This window comes from Panthera onca, chromosome D2 (genome assembly GCF_046562875.1).
Source record: "Panthera onca isolate mPanOnc1 chromosome D2, mPanOnc1 haplotype 2, whole genome shotgun sequence".
Classification (NCBI taxonomy): domain Eukaryota; kingdom Metazoa; phylum Chordata; class Mammalia; order Carnivora; family Felidae; genus Panthera; species Panthera onca.
In genome coordinates, this window is record NC_138349.1 from 61,056,459 (window position 1) to 61,069,434 (window position 12,976).

Consider the following 12,976-nt stretch of genomic DNA (forward strand, 5'->3'; position numbering starts at 1 on the left):
AGAAGAGTAGAAAAGACTGTGGAACAAAGAATGAGAAAAATCTGAAGAGCAGCAAGGAAAATAATTTCCCTATGAGGTAAGAAGCTATGAATTTGTACTGGTGCCAGTAGGCATGGTAATGAGATTTTCTCTACGAAAACTTAGTAGAATAATGTTAAGAGTTAAACTGAAAAGTTATCATACACTGCAGTTCAAGACCTTTACCTGCAGCTAGAATTCTTTTAGGTGGACCGAACGCCACTTTCACCTGATAAACTGTGCCCAGATTAATGTAATTTTCAGCTGCTTCATGAGTTATTTACTATTTTTCTAATGTGCAATGACATTTTTTTGTGGAGTGCTCTGAACTGTTACCTTCTCAACACATAGCAGAAAGAATAATCTGATTATTATGGCTTTATGTCTAATTATATTAATTTTAAATCTGAAACATGTCAGTTCATCCTGCTAATAGACACTTTTTAAGCTTCATTTAACTCTAAATCTGCGTTCTAAAACCTGTACAAGATTCAGAACTACTTAAGATTAACTCTGAAGCTTCGTATGACTTAATAATATACTATGAAATGGGATGATAAACTGTTCTGAGAGTGGAAGAACATCTGATTGTAACATTTGGTCATTATCACGTTTACATATTTATGGTTGGAAATTTGGAAGGCCTATCAACATTTAAAGTGTACATATAACTACTTATATGTAGTGGTTTCATCTTTCGATTTTTTTTCCCACCGAAATACAAATTTCACACAACTTTTTTATCTGTTCCTCTGTTGATTGACATCTAGTTCGTATCTAAATTTTAGCTATTATGGATGAAGTTGCAAAAGCATTCCAATACTAGTTTTTTGATAGATATATCTTTTCATTTCTCACTCATTCCCAAGTAATGTTGCTTGATCAAAAGTAAGTATATATTTTACTTTTGTAAGAAACTGCTGAATGGTTTTACAAACTGGTTTTACTATTTTACATTCCCATCAAGAGTGTATGAGAATGGTGTAAGAAAGTGGTCTAGTTTCAATCTTCTGCATGTTGCTGTCCAGTTGTCCCAGCACCATTTGTTAAAGAGACTGTCTTTTTTCCATTGGATGTTCTTCCCTGCTTTGTCAAAGATGAGTTGGCCATACGTTTGTGAGTCTAGTTCTGGGGTTTCTATTCTATTCCATTGGTCTATGTGTCTGTTTTTGTGCCAATACCATGCTGTCTTCATGATTACAGCTTTGTAGTAGAGGCTAAAGTCTGGGATTGTGATGCCTCCTGCTTTGGTCTTCTTCAAAATTACTTTGGCTTTTTGGGGCCTTTTGTGGTTCCATATGAATTTTAGGATTGCTTGTTCCAGTTTCGAGAAGAATGCTGGTGCAATTTTGATTGGGATTGCATTGAATGTGTAGATAGCTTTGGGTAGTATTGACATTTTGACAATATTTATTCTTCCAATCCATGAGCAGGGAATGTCTTTCCATTTCTTTATATCTTCTTCAATTTCCTTCATAAGCTTTCTATAGTTTTCAACATACAGATCTTTTACCTCTTTGGTTAGATTTATTCCTAGGTATTTTATGCTTCTTGGTGCAATTGTGAATGGGATCAGTTTCTTTATTTTTCTGTTGCTTCATTGTTAGTGTATAAGAATGCAACTGATTCTGTATATTGATTTTGTATCCTGCAACTTTGCTGAATTCATGTATCATTTCTAGCAGACTTTTGGTGGAGTCTATCGGATTTTCCATGTATAATATCATGTCATCTGCAAAAAGTGAAAGTCTGACTTCGTCTTTGCCAATTTTGATGCCTTTGATTTCCTTTTGTTGTCTGATTGCTGATGCTAGAACTTCCAACACTATGTTAAACAACAGCGGTGAGAGTGGACATCCCTGTCGTGCTCCTGATCTCGAGACAGGAAAGCATCAAAACCCTAGAGGAGAAAGCAGGAAAAAACCTCTCTGACCTCAGCTGCAGCAATTTCTCACTCGACACGTCTCCAAAGGCAAGGGAATTAAAAGCAAAAATGAACTATTGGGACCTCATGAAGATAAAAAGCTTCTACACTGCAAAGGAAACAATCAACAAAACTAAAAGGAAACCAACAGAATGGGAAAAGATATTTGCAAATGACATATCAGACAAAGGGCTAGTATCCAAAATCTATAAAGAACTCACCAAACTCCATACCTGAAAAACAAATAATCCAGTGAAGAAATGGGCAGAAAGCATGAATAGACACTTCTCCAAAGAAGACATCCAGATGGCCAACAGGCACATGAAAAGAGGCTCAACATCACTCCTCATCAGGGAAATACAAATCAAAACCACACTCAGATACCACCTCACGCCAGTCAGAGTGGCTAAAATGAACAAATCAGGAGACTATAGATGCTGGAGAGGATGCGGAGAAATGGGAGCTCTCTTGCACTGTTGGTGGGAATGCAAACTGGTGCAGCCTCTCTGGAAAACAGTGTGGATGTTCCTCAAAAAATTAAAACCATATCTACCTTATGATCCAGCAATAGCACTTCTAGGAATTTACGCAAGGGATACAGGAGTGCTGAGGCATAGGGGCACTGGTACCCCAATGTTTATAGCAGCACTCTCAACAATAGCCAAATGATGGAAAGAGCCTAAATGTCCATCAATTGATGAATGGATAAATAAATTGTGGTTTATATACACAATGGAATACTACATGGCAATGAGAAAGAATGAAATATGGCCCTTTGTAGCAACACGGATGGAGCTGGAGAGTGTTATGCTAAGTGAAATAAGTCATAGAGAGAAAAACAGATACCATATGTTTTCACTCTTATGTGGATCCTGAGAAACTTAACAGAAGACCATGGTGGGGTGGGGGGAGGAAAAAAAAAGTTAGAGAGGGAGGGAGCCAAACCATAAGAGACTCTTAAAAAACTGAGAACAACCTGAGGGTTGATGGGGGGTGGGAGGGACGGGAGGGTGGGTGATGGGTATTGAGGAGCGCACCTGTAGGGATGAGTACTGGATGTTGTATGGAAACCAATTTGACAATAAATTTCATACTAAAAAAAATAAAATGCCAATCTCGTCATGCCACTCTGCAGATTACATAATCAAATGCTCCCATTATGCTTCTGAGTAATGTTCAACCTACTTCCAAGACCCCTTGGATCTTGGAAGAATCTCCAGCTCAAATTTCAAATCTCTCAGTACATTTTTCTCTTCAATAAAATCATTACAGTTTTGACAGTGTGTTCATCAGAGTCCTCTGCACCCATTCCTCTGTATTTTTGCGTGTGATCTTCCTTCTCCTTGAAACATATGGCCTCTGTCTCTACCAATATCTTTACCAGGATATACTTTAGGCATCATGACAATACTCACCTCTTCCACGAGGTTCTCCTCATACTGCTCATACATCGGCCTGAGCACCTTTTACAGTGGATAAGGCATGTTCTCTAAATCCACGCCTTATTTGAATCATCAGTTTCTTGAGGATGGAGCTGTCTTTGTAATATAACTTCCTGTCTTTGTAATATAACTGTCACAATTTCAACTTTGTAATATAACTGTAATTTCATTGAAATTACATGGACAACTTATAAAAGATTTCTCCGCTAAGCTTGGGAGGAGATATGAAGCATATCTTCTAGAGATATTTCTAGAAATAAGTATTCGAATGAGTGGACTGTCTTAGATTGCAGTCACACACCTCCAGGCACAGTGATGTCTTTGCTGTTCCATGAATGCACTGAGTGTACACTTCGGTTGATGTTTGGTTATTTCTATAAGGGATGTTTCCCCCAGGTTGCCTCCTGGCCTCTTTACCCACTTTCCCCAAACTTTGCTTAAATTTCATCTTTTCAATGAGGCCTGCTGATTCCTATATGAAGATTCCACCCCCACCCTCCCCCATCTGAATCCCATTTTCCCTAAACTTGCTCGCCTTTTTTTTTGTTTGTTTTCCACAGCATCTATTGCTATCTAATAAAATATAATTTCTTGACTTCTGTTATTTTTGTTGCTGTTAAACCCTGTTTCTTTACTAGAAAGTAAGCCACAATTTTTGACTCTATTTATAGACTGATCTAAATTCTTAGAATAACATTTGACATAAAATACTTGTTCAAAAAATATTTATTGATTGGATCTTATGGAAGAACCACCACCACTTTAACCTTCTTGGACTTCATTTTGCCCCAATAATTCATTTTTAATGTTTACTTATTTATTTTGAGAGAGTAAGACGGGGTAGGGCAGAGAGAGAGGGAGGGAGAGAAAATCCCAAGCAGGCTCTCTGCTGTCAGTGCAGAGCCCCACATGGGGCTCAACCTTATGAACCGTGAGATCATGACCTGAGCTGAAATCAAGAGTCTGACACGAAACCGACTGAGCCACCCAGGCACCTCTAAATAATTCTTCATCCCTTCTTTACCTTTTAGATACTCTGCACAGAGAACTAATGAGGAAAGAGACATGTGTTAAAATCAAGATAGAACCTCACTGAGTTGGCTAATGCAGGGAGAACAACTTTGGTCTTGGTATTTCTTTACTCTTTTCATTTACCTGTGTCAGACACACATCTGAATAGAAAACACTTGCTTGAATTCTTTCCTTTCTACATTACGTTTTACTTAAGAATCTGCATCTACAGCTTTGAAAATAAAGGATAATTATACCATCGCCCCCCCCCCAAAAAAAGATTAATCAAGTGTGATTAGGAGAAATCTTAGGTAGCCTAATACAAAACATATATTTAAGAACTGGGGTTTTATTCTCATACATATTAGGAATCTTGTGAGATTCATACTAATGGGATGAACTGTGCTGAAACTAACCACGTTAGATTTTGAAAGTGAAGCTGGAGTATGAGAAAGCCACGGAGATTTTAGGAAACATTAACCACCTTGTTTACCATTCAAGTCTTTCAAAAAAGCTAACTCGAAATCAGTTCAAAGAGGAAGAGGCATTAACTCGGAGAAAATATTTCACTGATAGTTAGCATAGCCGTCATTTTTAGTGCAAATTTGTGGAACTCAACATTCTCAGTTTTGTAATTGTGGAAATCACATGTAATGACTCTCATTAAAATTTAGCAAAATACACTGGCTTCAAACTACTGCTTTTGATTCATCCCTGTCACTTTACTGTTCATTTTGAAAGCCAGGTAGACATAAATTGTATTTGGCAGCTGCAAGGAAATGTTTGTGAATCATAAGAAGAAACCTAATCAAAATTTAACTCAATGTAACTATATCTCAAAAGTAATAAAACTAGTGCATGATATGTATTTCATATCACAAAGGAGTCACATTAAACCAACTGTGGTTAAAATGTGAGCTACCTCTCATATTCCTCCCTTTTCCCCGTGATTGGTGGAAATAAAAAGATTTGTTTTCTCTGAAAAAATGAGAATTTTTGGAACACTTCGTAGTTGTTTTATGACATATTTATATTTGTCAACAATGAGTCCTCATTTGCATTAACGTTGCACAGACTTTCCCTCAAACTAAAAATAAAATCAGTGTTAAAAATATTCAGTTACAGTCTGCTTTGAGAAAGAATGAAAAGCAAAGCAAAACTTTGTCTTGGTGGTAAGAGTTGGAGAGTATTACCTTGTTAAAGACAAATATCCTATTTATCCTACATTACATAGACAATGGATTGAGCTTATGCAATTAATTACTCTGGCACAATGAAAACCAGAGGCTGACAAGGTAAACTTTACCATAGATTTGCAGCCTCCAGGATGGTTTTCAAATAAGAATGACACGAAGTAAGATCTTGGTTATTACATTTCAACAGGTCTAGTTGGAATCCTACTCCAGAAAGTGCAATAAAGCAGTTGATGGAAAAAAAAAAAAAGTCAATTGTTTTCAGTTCCCCCCCCCCTAGTTGTACCTATCTGTTAGAAACTCAAAAATTAATGTTTTTGAAAGCGAGTTGTTTTCCATATCCTCCTTCTTCTTTTTCTCCTTCTCCTTCTCCCTCTTCTTCCTCTTCTTCTTTTTCAAATACATCTATCTCTTTAACTATCTTCTGCAATAGGTACAGGCAATTCTCCCCAACACTTTCCAGTTCCTATGGGCAGGGCCTGAATCTTTGATTCCCCTACAAACATTTGGAAGTTGTCTTAGATATTAAAATCTGGGTGAAATTATATTTGCATGCTAGTAATGATAGTCCTTGTTGCATGTCCTTTTTGGGGACACAAGGGACTAATGTTAAGAATTTTATGTATGCATATATTCACGCAAATAATCTGGTTTTAAGCACTATGTTTAAATGCACGCCTACTAAGGCATTTGGGAAGACAACGTCACTCACCACAAAGGGGACTGGATGGTTAAATATTAGCACTTGGGTGTCCTATTGTGTGGTTGATATGATTGAAGCAATGGCTTCACCATTATGGGAAGCCATCTTGAGATTTGGGGCAGCAAAACAGACATTATGAATCGATTTTATTTTCTTTCTTAAAACCCACTCACTGTCTTCTAGTAACTTCAAACAAACTTGTTGATATCTACTTCCCCACCCAATATTAGCACCTGTGTTTGTTTGGGTAAAACTTTAGTTTTGGTTAATTAAGTGTGTCATCTATGCCAGAGTCAATTAAATTATTGTGTTTCCCTAAATATAGTAAATAGTTCTGAGAGGGACAAATGGCCTAAGCAGAAGCAATGAAAAGCCACAGGACATATAAATGCTAGGACAACATCAGTGATATTCCTAACTGGAGTTGAATCTAAGGAATGTGAAATCAAAGGTTGCCATGGATATCTTGCTTTCTCAAGGGAAGATTTTTTTTTTTTTTTTTTTTTTTGACTGCAGCCAACTGAAGATACAAGAGATACCGGAGAGGAGATAGAAGGAAACAGAAGACTTGTGACATTTTGGGGAACCTTGAATCAAGCTATGACTAAATGTAGGCTTATTGCTGAACTATTCAGATGTTGCAGTGGAATGAATTTGTGCATCCCTGCCCCAGAATTCATATGTTGAAACTCTAATTCCAATGTGATGGTATTTGAAGATGAGGACTTTGAGAGGTAATTAGGTCATGAGAGTGAAGTCCTCATGAATGGGATCAGTGCCCTTACAAGAAGTAGCCATGTAGCTAGCCAGCCCTCTTTCTACCATGTGAGGGCCCAGCAAAAAGATAGCCCTCCGCAGACCAGGAAGAGGGCACTCACCAAGGACCACACTATGCTGGTGCCCTTATCTCTGATTTGCAGCCTGGGTTGTAAAACTGGCAAAAAGCTCTGTGAAATATTTACATGCCAAAGAGGAAGAGACAGAATTGACAATGATAAATTTTCTTCTCTTTTTTCTTTTTAAAAATTTTTAAAAATGTTTATTTATTTATCTTTTTGAGAGAGAGAGAGAAAGAGAGAGTGTGAGTGATGTAGGGGCAGAAAGAGAGGGAGTGACAGAATCCAAAGCAGGCTCCAAGCTGTCAGCCCGTGTCAGAGCCTGACATGGGGCTGGAACTCACAAACCGCGAGATCATGACCTGAGCCCAAGTCAGAAGCTTACCAACTGAGCCACCCAGGTGCCCCTACAATGATCAATTTTCTAGCGTATTGCCTTTAAGGAAAGGGAGAACAGGAAGGTAGAAGCAGCAAGCAGTCTATCTAAAATTTAGTCCCAGAACATTAAGGTCATCTTGGTCACTATTAAATAATAATACAGAGCCTTTATAATTGAAACAACTTGTGATTGCTCTTTGTGTAAACAGATAATTCTCAGTTGGGGTTCTCAAACAAACTGAGTCTGGGGCAAAAGCTTATAGCTAGAGATTTGAGGATGAAACCTGAAGGAAACAGAAGAGAAAGGGGGAAAAAGTGAGTCAGAAAAGTTGGGAAACCCCATTAGAGAGTGTCCTCCATTGAACTGCCACAACTTCTAACTGATTGCTCACCCTGATGGTATTTGCTTTGAGAAACCCAATGAAATACTGCCCTTGGGAATAGTTCGTCTGAGAGAAGAGAAAGGAAATGATTAATCATTAGTTCCTTCAATCCCCAGTTTTTCATTCATTCCCTTGCCCTTCTTTGCTGTACCACTTGGCCTCCTCTGGCAGAGGGAGGAGCATCACAGAAAGCCTGGGTCCTGGAAAAGTCCAATAAGGCAAGAGCATAAGGGTAACAATCGGCCCCAGCCAGGTAGCGCTATGCATTTCCTCAACTTGTCGTGGTGGGAGCAGTAACTCAAGCAAATTCTTTCTATAAGATAACTCTCCTTGACTACAAATACAGCACACACCATTGCTGGGACAGTCCTAGATGGCATCTGAAATGGATGGAGGAAAGAAGGAGTTGTAGTCAGTGGTGTAGGAATGACTAGATAGTTATATGGAAAAGTATAAAAATGGATTCATTTTTATACCATGAAACAGAATCAAGTTCTAAATAGATCAAGAACTCCATGTGAAAAAACCTGATACCATGTAACTAATGGAATAACACATGAATAGTCTTCACAGTCCGGAAAGGGAGAAAATTATTCACTATGACTTTAATCCAGAAGAAATAAAAGAGTAATACATTTGACTACGTTAAAGACACTTTCAGATGACAAAAAATAAGCAAAACAAAAAGATAAGTAACAAGCTGAATTCTACCCCAAAGATACATTGGCAAAAACAAAGTGATTTTGACACAAAGTAATTATATGCAGCACATTAATAATTGGCAAAGGAGGAAGCACCTCAAATGTTCTGTAATAGAGTACTGGTAGAGAACTATGGCACATCCAGATCATGAGGCAAAGATCATCTATTGATACTATTTTGTATATATTCTTAAGTAAGACGCTGGAGGGAAAATACAGGATTCTATCATGTGTAGTGATGAAGTTAATTTATATATTGGGACCCACAAAGTGGAGGCCACCCCAGTGACCTGGCCCACACCACAAATCTAAACCTGTGTCAGCCTGCTCTTCTGGGAAATACCTGTCAAGGAATCCTAACCTACGCTGGTCACAACTCTCCAACTCAACGTCAGCTAGTTTACCTTACCCCCAAAACACAGGACCTGCTGGCCTTTTAAGGAAATCCTGATCTCCTAGTTAATCATGCACTGCCTGGTCTAATGTTCTGTAAGACTCACTCTTGCCACAGATCCCTCAAGAACAGTCACACTGCTTGTGACATCATGTATGTACTCTCCCAATCCATGGATTGTTAGACCTTGAATGAAGGACATCAAATGGAGTACTAAATTTTATTTGACAGTAGGAAATGTGTAGGAAAATGGGTGGTATATGCATTTTTGTATTTATATTTTTAAAAGGATGGGATAATAACAACAAAAATTGAATAATAATGGCTACCTTATGTCAAAGGGAAGAAAATAGGACCTATGAGATAGATATAAAGACTAGATCACAGGGGCGCCTGGGTGGCTCAGTCGGTTAAGCGGCCGACTTCGGCTCAGGTCACGATCTCACGGTCCGTGAGTTCGAGCCCCGTGTCGGGCTCTGTGCTGACAGCTCAGAGCCTGGAGCCTGTTTCGGATTCTGTGTCTCCCTCTCTCTCTGACCCTCCCCTGTTCATGCTCTGTCTCTCTGTCTCAAAAATAAATAAACGTTAAAAAAAAAAATTAAAAAAAAAAAGACTAGATCACATTAAAGATAATGTGTTATACTTGGCAACCATGTAAATATTTGACATAACTAAAGCCCAAACTTAACAATTTTAAAAATGCAATAAGTGAAATTTTTAAAAAATTAAAATTTGAGTTTAACTGTTAATCAAGTTGGTGGTAAAGTCATACAGAGAAAAACCATCAAGTACCTGAAACAGAATTTGCTTGTTCATACGTAGTGGTAGATACATATTTGCAAATAGTGATGATAATAATAATAAATGGATACATGGTAATAGAAAAAAATGGTAATGACAATGTCATGTAACAATAACGATAACGGCATTTGTTACTCCATGAATCATATTGTTAGTGATATTGGTATGTATCATATGCATGTGTATGTGTGTTTTTGTGTGTTCTTATAAGATTTTCAGCATAAGGGAAAGAGATAAAGATATGCAACCAAAATATTATATTTAAAAACTATGTAATCTTAAACAGTGAACTGAAAATATCGGTATGGACATGATTAATTTTTTCTTTCTTAGAAACTTCCTAAGTAGATAGAAAAGACATCAATAACAACCTAGTAGCAGTGAGCAACGCTAGCATCTGATTGTAGTTTCTAAATACCAATTCTCACTAAAAGGAGCTAATACTCCTTAGGCAAAGAGTTGATTTTTGCTTGTCTGTCTGTTTGTTTGTTTGTTTTGAGAAGGATGTGCACATTATGAGGCAGGAACATTTTGTCTGGCTTCAAAGCCAGACTCAAAGCCAGACAGTAAGGATGTCATGCCTACAGAGACAAGGATGTAATTTGAAAAGTCTTCCAGTGTGGAAAGATGAGACAACTGGAGTATCAAAAGTGACAATGATCTCTAGAACTTATCTACTCATCATAACTGAAACTGTATCCACCCATGCAGCATCGTGCACTTGAAAATTTTACAAAAGGGTAATTCTCAGGATAACTGTTCCTACCACAAAAATGGAACAAAACAAACAAAACAACAGCAACACAAAACAACAGCAAAACAAAACCTAAAGGACACAAGAAAACTCTGGAAGGTGCTGGGTTGTTCCCTTATCTTTTTTTTTTCTTTTAATTTTTTTTTTAACCTTTATTTTTGAGACAGAGAGAGACAGAGCATGAATGGGGGAGGGTCAGAGAGAGGGAGATACAGAATCTGAAACAGGCTCCAGGCTCCGAGCTGTCAGCACAGAGCCCGACGCGGGGCTTGAACTCACGGACCGCGAGATCGTGACCTGAGCCGAAGTCGGACGCTTAACCGACTGAGCCACCCAGGCGCCCCGGTTGTTCCCTTATCTTGATGGCGATGATGGCATCACAGGAGTTTGCTTATTACCTATTTCCAAACTCATCGAGTTACACACATTATGTACAGTTTTGTATACACAGTTGGATGTAAATATAGCTGTAAAAATGATAATGACTACAGTGGATATAACATGTCAAATAAATAAAAATCTGCAAATTTGTAATAAAGGCCCAAAGCATAGTTTAAAATATTTATTGGTAACTTTTGGAATTAATTAAATCACCAACTCAGTATTCTGAACGTATAAAAATAAAGTGAAAGAATAAAACATTTATATGTCTGTCACATGCAGACTATATTTCACAGAAATCAAATAGTAACGGGGAAAATTATTTGTTTTTTTTTAAATTATAGCTAGTAAATGTGAGACATGTCAGAATTAGAGAAGCAAGCACTTTGCAACTGATCAAGGATTGCTAAAACCAGTAGGTAAATGTTGACAGAAAACTTAGTAATGGATGGATCAGACTGACAACACTTCTATCAATCCTAACATTTAAATTGGAATGGCCAGAGTTTATGTGCCTCATGTTGGGAGGTGATAAAGTGTATATAGCAACACTTACGCAGTATGCTTACCACAAATGAGAGAAAGAAAGAAAGAAAGAAAGAAAGAAAGAAAGAAAGAAAGAAGAGAAAGAAAAGAAAAGAAAAGAAAAGAAAAGAAAAGAAGAAAAAAGAATAAATGAAGGAGGCAGAAAAATTAATCTAATAAACCCTCTGGATCTAAATACCAGTTTATAGAGATATATGGGATAAAGCAATATATTAAAAGTCTACACAATTATATGATCCATTAAATAGAGAACATAGAAAGATACATTAAGGGGAAAAGCTGGTGCATATTAAAAGATTATTTTTTAAAAAATTGCTGGAACTAGTAAGTAGTTATAGCAAGGCAATAGAATACAACGTTATTATACAAAAGTCAACCACTTTTTTCTATACCATTAAGGAGCCATTAGAATTTGAACTGAAGAGCATAACATATTATTTACATTAGTCCCCCCTCCCCAAATGGAATACTTAGATATAAGTCTAACCAAATATGTACAAGATCTTATGAGAATCCTCTAAAATCTAATGAACAAAATGAAAAGAAACTAAATGAATGGAGAAATATTCCATGTTTCTGGATAGGAAGACTCAATATTGTTAAGATATCTGTTCTTCCTAATATGATCTATAGATTCAATGCAATACCCATCAAAGTCTCAGCAAGTTATTTTGTGATATTGACAAACTGATTCTGAAGTTAATATGGAGAGTTAAAGACCAAGAATAGCCAACACAATAGTGAGAGAAGAACAAAGTTGGAGGACTAACACTACTTGACTTGAAGACTTACTATTAAACTACAGTAAGAGAGCATGAAATTGATGAAAGAATAGACAAATAAATCAGTGGAAAAGAATAGAGAGCCCAGAGATAGACCCTCATAAATATAGTCAACTGATCTTTGAGAAAGGAGCAAAAACAATTCAATGGAACTGAAATAGTTGTGTTAACACATGGTGCTAAAAAAACTGGACACCCACCTGCAAAATAATGGATTGAGACAGAATTTACACGCTTCACAAAAATTAACTCAAAATGGATCACAGATCTAAATGTAAAATATGAAACTGTAAAACTTCTAGAGATAACATGGGAGAAAACCTAGATACCTTGAGTATGGCGATGTCTTTTTAGACATCACACCAAAGACATGATCCATGAAAAAGATAATTGATGGGCTGAACATCATTAAAATTAAAAATTTCTGTTCTGTGAAAAGTAATGTTGGGAATAAGAAGACAATTTTTGACTGGGATGAAATATTTGCAAAAGACATACCTGATACAGGAGTTTTATCTAAAATAGACGATAAACATTTAAACTCAACAATAAGAAAATAAACAACTTGATTAAAAAATGGACCAAAGACCTTACTTAGCAGACGCCTCATCAAAGATACACAGAAAACAAATAAGCATATGCCCGACATCATATGTCATCAGGGACATGCATATTAAAACAGTAACGAGATACCACAATGCCCCTGTTAGGATGGCCCAAATTCAGACC